Genomic DNA, 8,809 nt, shown 5'->3' with positions numbered 1-8,809 from the left:
ATCAGGCCCTGGGTCTCATGTTTCTTCACCCACTTGTATGGCAGGCAGAGCACCCAGTGACTTATTATGGAGCACAGCCCAAGCACAGGACTGATTTGTGGCAGACAGGCACAGCACCCACTTGTATGGCAGACAGAGCACCCAGTGATTTATTATGGCAACATAGCCTCAGCACTGGACCGATTTGTGGCAGACAGACGCAGCACCCACTTGTATGGCAGACACTGTCGATCTTCAGACCGGATCCCAGTGAAATATATGTGGTATTGAAATACCAAAAATTCTCTCTACTCGCACCTTAACCACCAAACAATTGCAAAAAATGACAAGTATCAATAGTGCCTTTTAGTTAGTATCATAATTTCTATATTGAATCTCTGTGTGGAGTTTGTATGAACTCTTCATCAGCACATTATCAATCACAAGGAAAAAGATTTTTTTAAACATATAGGCAACATTGAGCCAGGTACATGTTGGAAGTTAGTATGAGAGATGTATTGGAAAAATATTAATACTTCACAATTAGCTGCTGCAGCTGATATTCCCGTGTGCATGATGGATAAATTGCCCTGCACATACGGCTCATGGGGGTCATTCTGACCCGATCACTGCTGCTGACCAGCCGCTGCGGGCCGTGTAGTAATGAGTAGCTCCCGGCCAGCACGCTAAAGCTGCGCTGGCCGGGAGCTACTCCTGAAGTACAAAAGCATCGCCGCTGTGCAATACTTTTGCACTTCTGCAGGGGGGGGGGGGGCGTAACTGACCTGCAGGGCGGACTGGCCCTGTGCTGGGCATCCCCCACATGTCTCTGTTCCTGATCGTAGCCCTGCAAAATTTTGAAGGGCTACGATCAACTCGGAATGACCCCCCCATAGCTGCAATTTTGTTAGCAGATGGGCAAAACCATGGGGGTCATGCAGGCCTGATTGCACGCTAGGTTGTTTTGCTGAGCTGCGATCAGGACATAACTGCGCATGTGTGTGCCCCGCAATACACAGGCGCGTCGCACAGGTACAAAGTGGATCGTTGCTGAGCAATGGATTTAATGAAGAATCCATTCGCACAGACAATCGCAAGGAGATTGACTGGAAGAAAACATTTGTGGATGTCAACTGACCGTTTTCTGGGAGTGTTTGGAAAAACGCAGGTGTGTCTATGCGTTTGCAGGGTGGGTGTCTGATGTAAATTCGGGGCAAACACTTTAGCCTGTTCGTGTCCGGAATTGACGTCAGACACCTGCCCTGCAAACGCTTGGACACGCCTGCGTTTTTCCAAACACTCCCAGAAAGCGTTCAGTTGCCACCCACAAATGCCCTCTTCCTGTCAATCTCCTTGCGATCTGCTGTGCGAATCGATTCTTCGTTAAATCCATTGCTCAGCAATGATCCGCTTTGTACCCGTACGACGCACATGCGCATTGAGGTGCATACGCATGTGCAGTTTCGACCTGATCGCAATGCTGCAAAACAACCTAGCGTGCGATCATTTCGGAATGACCCCCATGGTTTTGCCCATTTGCAAATAAAATGCTGCTAGAATCAGGTCTGAACTACTCCCTCTAGAATCTCTTTATCAGACTTTCTGCTTGCTCAGTTTCTGAAAATGCCACCTGCTGTCTGAAAAGTGGTACTGCACTATATTTCAGAGGAGATACACATGGCTTGCCGTGTATATGTTAAGAAGAAAGCTTATCTCGTGCCATGAACGGCAGGCCATGATACTTTTTTCAGAAAGGTAATAGTGGACACATCTGTATCTAGCCACGAATCATTATCATCTCTGTCGTTATGCACTACTGTCACCGTCTGATCCTCCCTGGTGAATACTGATGAAAAAAAAATTGTTCACTATATCCGCTTTTATTTTTTCATCATTTATCAAGGCTCCCAGTTCATCTTTTAATGGACCTACATTCTCCTTTTTTAACCTTCTATGTGATATGTAAAAACTACATACTACAACATGTATTACTCCAAACTACATGATTGGCAGACTCTAAGGGCCTAATTCTGAGTTGATCGCAGCAGCAAATTTGTTAGCAGTTGGGCAAAACCATGTGCACTGCAGGGGGGACAGATATAACATGTGCAGAGAGAGTTATATTTGGGTGAAGTGTATTCAAACTGAAATCTAACTTGCAGTGTAAAAATAAAGCAGCCAGTATTTACCCTGCACAGAAACAAAATAACCCACCCAAATCTAACTCTCTCTGCTTCCCCTGCAGTGCACATGGTTTTGCCCAATTGCTAACAAACTTGCTGTTGGACATCCATGACTGATGGACAGGTGGAACGAGAGCTAGCCCATCTGGTCCAATCCCATAGAAGTGTTACTGTAGCACAAATTGAGGAAAATTGTAATGCTGGCTATAATAGAAAGGTACCAAAACACATAGCAGCCCATGCTGACACCTGCCCACCACCAAAAGCACCTACAATGGGCATGTGAGTATCAGAACAGGACATCGGAGCAATGAAAGAAGGTGGGCTGATTAATCACATTTTCCTTTACATAAAGTGGATGGCTGGGTGTGTGTGCATCATTAACCTGCAGAAGAAATGGCACCAGGATGCACTAGTGGATGAAGGCAAGATGGTGGAGGCAATGGGATGCTCTGGGCAATGTTCTCCTGAAACAAAAAAAGGGTGTTACTGTAATGTATACAAAAAACGTTGCAAGGGGAATGCTGCCTATGGAGAACACTGACCCAAATTTGGATTTCACCTTTTATCCAACAACAAATACAACATAGAAAGGGGAATGGGTCAGTTAAATCCTTTGGCGCATGGGAAAGGGGAAAAAAAGGACCTATGGATATGGTTCAAATTACTTCCCTAAGTCTATTTCGACAAAACTTGAAGGAAATGATCTGCGTACCCCCACTCACACTGTGCGTGAGTAAGACGTATCCATAAAGGTATCTTTTTCTTTCAATCATAAACCAATATCACAAATGTCCAGACCTTATATCAAAAGGCAATCCGAAGTGTGGCAATAAAGAAACAGAGTATCATACCCCAACTCACACGAGAAGAAACTTGATGACTCCTATCAAGGTATCTTTAAATATTCAATGTAGCTCTTAGTATGACTCCTCAGCACACGATGGTGGATGAAGGTGTAGACTGATTCTCATCTGGGTTTCTTTACTGTCTTGGTGTTTTTCTCAACCATTGAACAATTGGACTAAAAAAACTCTTCTTATTCCATTCAATCCACAATATGGTTTATTGTTCCAAGAAAAATTACACCAATCAGATAAAACATGTGCAAATTTGCAAGCATAAAAATAAAAATAAAAGTGTAAAATAATATCCACAAGTCTTTCAATGGTTAATACCAAAAAAAATAAAGTTTTTACCAAGATAAAAAAACCAAAAAAATCTAAAATGAACTCCAGTACAGTCTATTAAAAAGAGATTAGTGGCTACTCACACAGCGGTATGTCGTCGCGTTTCGGTCCTGGGACCTTTATCAAGACATGACCTGCTGTGTGGGGAGCCAGATATTTATGATACAAGTAGCCAATAGTGTGCTGACAGGAAATTGATGTGGAGGAAATTACATCATCCTGTAGTTCAGCATTTAAATACACATCCTTTCACCTTATACAATTATCATTTCATCTATATATCCTGCTGGCGGTGTTCCTCAAAGATACATTGACCCCAACGCTTCACAATGTAAAATTTCTATATCCTATTATCGGGGCTTTCCGATCCAGGTATCACAACTAACCTCCGGTCCCGTGAAGGTTTGTGGGAAATGTAGTTCAATGCACCGGAATAACCCCCCCCCCCCCCCCCCCCCCCGTCGATCCTATCTCTTATAAGCAAATATTTAAACACTTTAAAATACTTTAAAATATAAATGTTTCCTTTTGTACTTTCCTTGGTCTTAAATAGTAAAATTAAAAATAAAACATCAATTTAAAACCTCGATCCAAATAAATACACCACTTCCGGAAACGGAGGGATTCATGGGAAATGTAGTTCTATGTTAGAGGACGGCATTCTTATATCCCTTTATTAAAACAAAATATGTGATGTCTAATTAAACTAAACAATCCCCATAGTCAGTTCCAGTCACCCTCGGGTTGTTATTCATTCTTCATCATTCCTCCGTAGAATAGATGTAGCACAGATTAACGTTTCCGGAATCTCACGCAATGTATGCCGGGAAATGTAGTGAAGGGAGTCCTCCTTCCTATACGTGCTTGAATACACAACACATGACATTGCGTTGACGTATTTTTCACTGATCAGTGCCGTCCCGCGGATTCATGGGAAACGTAGTTCCGGGATTTTGTGTAGTTACAGATGCTTCATCTGACGGAACCATTCACCCTTAGATAACGGGATCGATCGGGTTGATTGAATCATGTTCAGAGTATATCGATGAATCAGATGTATGTTTATGTAGCCAGCCATATGTAATACAAAGAATTTATAAGAAGAATTAAAAAATGAAGAACAAAAAAAGTGATTTAAAACTCATGTAACATGATAGAACTCATTTATAAAAACCACTTCAATTCAAAATCGGAATTGAGACCCCTTGGTAGCAAAGTCTTACATTGATAAATAAGTTTCATTTCAGCCTTTGCTAACATAGAGGCTGTATCTCTATTTCTTAAATTCGGTTTAATATGTTTCATACCATAGAAACCTGTGATTTCTGCAGGGGAACAGTTGTGATGTTCTTTGAAATGTGCAGACAATGTATGTGTATTAAGACCTTTTCTGACATTTCTAATGTGTTCCCCAATCCGGACTTTCAAAGAACGGGAGGTACGTCCGATATAAAACAAACCACAGCTGCAACTAATGGCATAAACCACATTTTTGGTGTCACATGTGATAAAGTCGGTGATCTTAATGGTTTGATTATTAATACAGACTTCAATAGTTTTATTGTCACCTTTACTGTTTCTACAACCAATACAATTCAAGCACCTATAAAATCCTTTTGATAAAACTCTGGAATGTACTGTAGTTGCTGCTGATGTACTGCAAACCAAAGTGGATTTAATATTAGGTGCTTTTTTATAGATGTGAATCGGTTTATCTGGAATTAATGGCCCAATCAGTGGATCACGTTCTTTGAAAGTCCGGATTGGGGAACACATTAGAAATGTCAGAAAAGGTCTTAATACACATACATTGTCTGCACATTTCAAAGAACATCACAACTGTTCCCCTGCAGAAATCACAGGTTTCTATGGTATGAAACATATTAAACCGAATTTAAGAAATAAAGATACAGCCTCTATGTTAGCAAAGGCTGAAATGGAACTTATTTATCAATGTAAGACTTTGCTACCAAGGGGTCTCAATTCCGATTTTGAATTGAAGTGGTTTTTATAAATGAGTTCTATCATGTTACATGAGTTTTAAATCACTTTTATTGTTCTGCATTTTTTTAATTCTTCTTATAAATTCTTTGTATTACATATGGCTGGCTACATAAACATACATCTGATTCATCGATATACTCTGAACATGATTTAATCAAATGATAATTGTATAAGGTGAAAGGATGTGTCTATTTAAATGCTGAACTACAGGATGATGTCATTTCCTCCACATCAATTTCCTGTCAGCACACTATTGGCTACTTGGCTCCCCACACAGCAGGTCATGTCTTGATAAAGGTCCCAGGACCGAAACGCGTCGACAAACCGCTGTGTGAGTAGCCACTAATCTCTTTTTAATAGACTGTACTGGAGTTCATTTTGGATTTTTTTGGTTTTTTTATCTTGGTTAAAACTTTATTTTTTTTGGTATTAACCATTGAAAGACTTGTGGATATTATTTTACACTTTTATTTTTATTTTTATGCTTGCAAATTTGCACATGTTTTATCTGATTGGTGTAATTTTTCTTGGAACAATAAACCATATTGTGGATTGAATGGAATAAGAAGAGTTTTTTAGTCCAATTGTTCAATGGTTGAGAAAAACACCAAGACAGTAAAGAAACCCAGGTGAGAATCAGTCTACACCTTCATCCACCATCGTGTGCTGAGGAGTCATACTAAGAGCTACATTGAATATTTAAAGATACCTTGATAGGAGTCATCAAGTTTCTTCTCGTGTGAGTTGGGGTATGATACTCTGTTTCTTTATTGCCACACTTCGGATTGCCTTTTGATATAAGGTCTGGACATTTGTGATATTGGTTTATGATTGAAAGAAAAAGATACCTTTATGGATACGTCTTACTCACGCACAGTGTGAGTGGGGGTACGCAGATCATTTCCTTCAAGTTTTGTCGAAATAGACTTAGGGAAGTAATTTGAACCATATCCATAGGTCCTTTTTTTCCCCTTTCCCATGTGCTAAAGGATTTAACTGACCCGTTCCCAATGTTCTCCTGAAAACCTTGGGTCCTGGCATTAATGTGGATGTTACATGCACAACTAACTAAAATACTGCTGCAGACCAAGTACATCACTTCATGGCTACAGTAATCCCTGATGACAGTGGTCTTTCTCAGCTTGATAATGTGCCCTGCCACAATGCAAAAATTGTTCAGGAATGGTTTGAGGAACATGACAAAGAAATCAGGGTGTTGACTTAGCCTCCAAATTCCCCAGATCACAATCCAACTGACCATCTGTGTGACTTGCTGGAAAAATAAATCCAATCCATGGAGGCCCCACCTCACAACTTAGAGGACTTAAAGGATCTCCTGCTAATGTCTTGGTGCCCGATACCACAGAACACCTTCAGATGTTTTGTGGAGTTCCTGCCTTGATGGGTCAGAGTTGTTTTGGTGGCACAAGAGGGACTTACACAATATTAGGGAGGTGGTTTCAATTTAATGACTGATGGGTGTACAGTATATGTGCTTATGTAACAGAAAATGTATAAAAAGATGCTCTTAGTGATGAAAAAATGGTTTGCTATGAATTAAAACAACTATACATGTACGGATTGGGTTCAGGTGACCGGCGGTGAGGAGACCGCAGGTCACCATACCGATGCCAGGATCCCGGCTTTTAGATGGCCGGCGGGGCTGGACGGGAGAGGTGTGTGCGAGTGCAACTAAGCCCCTTGCGGGCTCGCCACAGTATCTATTCCCACTCTATGGGTGACACCCAGGACTGGGAATAGTCCCTTTTGGTCGCCATGCCGATCGGCGGGCTATTCAGCGTTCGGGATCCCTGCGTAGGTAATGTGACCGGTCACATAAGGCATCCCACATGTACATGTTTCCTTTAATTAAAGAACAATCAATGCATTTTGAATGACTGAAGCAATCCGTGTAAATGTATTGAGAGCGTTGACTGGATAACACAGCGCAAGATAAGTATATGATTTGTTTGTGTTACAAATCAGATATTCAACTTTAATTTTTTTTTCAATTGCTACAATATCATTAGAGATTTTTTTAGCTAAAATATGAACGATATCAAAATAATTACGAATGCTCCCCACAAATGGGCCAATTCTGAGATTCTAGCTGCCCTTTAATCGACAGTTTGGTAACACAGATTAATGGTCAATTTGGATTAAATCTGCCATGCAACATTTGAAACAAGAGGCCAAGACTTTTGGCTTCACAGGTGGTTGTTCTAATGTAACAAAATATATAGGAAACTTCCAGGACCATTTTCCAAAATACCCCAAAATTACCGTAATCTTATTGATTTTGAGTGGCGTATTATAAAATGTTATTATTATTATTATTATTATTATTATTAACAATAATAATAATTAGCTTTTATTTATAAGGTGCCACAAATTTCTGCAGCTTTGAGTAGAACAAAAATAAAAACATGGTACTCTGAGTAATAAGATAAACAATGAAATGCTCGTGGAAGACCAATTCATAGGTAGGGGACAGCACAAGAGACGTTTTGTAGGCTGAGTGAGAGGTGGTAATCAGTGTGGAAGAAAGGTGAATGTCTGGCCAGAGAAGTCAGGAGGAGTGTGAAGGAAAATGAGGGCTGGGGTTTGGTTCACTGGAGTTCAACGGAAGTAGCAGTGGCTCTAGAATTGAGGGGGGAAGCAAAAGAGGTTGTACAGGATTACAGCCTGGTTGGAGCAGGCCATGTCAGTGATATGAGTTAGAAGAAATTTGAGAGGAGAATGAGGTGGTGCCCAGATTATCGAGAAAGTGCTTTATCATGGTGCTTTGGGAGCAGGTGAGGGAGCAGGAGGAAATGAGAGGGTGAAGGAGAGAAGGTGGAGGTCTAAAAGTGGGAAAGCAGAGTCGGAATGTCAGAAATGTTGCAATAGTGGGAGAAGATAAGATCGAGTGAGTGAGCAAGGCTGATGGTGGCAGATGACCATTGTGACAGGCCAAAAGAAGATGTAAGAGAGAAATTTGGAAATAGACATCATACACATTGTTGGTCCATAACACTTCAATATCAAGACTATTTCCATATGTGCAGCTATATTTTGTTAGTTAAATTGTACTAAACCACACTTATTGGTTACTTCAAGTTCAAATACATTTGTTAGCAAAAATACAGTATAAGGAATCACGCTTAGTCTTGCATGCTATAGCTTTAGAAGTAATTTATTAAATTGTATTTATTTTTTTAAACACAATGGACTGTGTGTGCGGTGAGGTGGAAACATCTTCAGGGAGTGCACATGTTGAAGCAAAATAACATATTAGTTTTTCCTAAAATATTGATAGGGTTAGCATTATTTATGGCTTAATCTAATCATTAGAATGATGGGACTGTTTATACTATGTGTACTTTTTGTGTGTATGAAACTTATATATACATTGCTTGGAGTATGCCTAGAAATGCTCATCTTTGTCAATCACTGGAGGAGTTTGGATCTTGT

The 8,809-nt window shown here is 40.3% G+C and overlaps 1 protein-coding gene across 1 annotated transcript in view; it reads right to left on the bottom strand.

Annotated features, from left to right (window-relative positions):
• Positions 1–2,323: 2,323 nt before the first annotated feature.
• LOC134910198 (uncharacterized) overlaps positions 2,324–8,809 on the bottom strand; it is a 74,962-nt gene continuing 68,476 nt past the window's right edge. Inside the window, exon 9 of the mRNA XM_063918003.1 lies at positions 2,324–2,629. The gene's annotated coding sequence lies outside the window, so the exon portion shown is untranslated. The remainder of the gene's footprint in view (positions 2,630–8,809) is intronic.

The sequence above is a fragment of the Pseudophryne corroboree genome, chromosome 1 (assembly GCF_028390025.1).
Source record: "Pseudophryne corroboree isolate aPseCor3 chromosome 1, aPseCor3.hap2, whole genome shotgun sequence".
Taxonomy (NCBI): domain Eukaryota; kingdom Metazoa; phylum Chordata; class Amphibia; order Anura; family Myobatrachidae; genus Pseudophryne; species Pseudophryne corroboree.
This window is presented reverse-complemented; position numbering and strand designations above follow the sequence as displayed.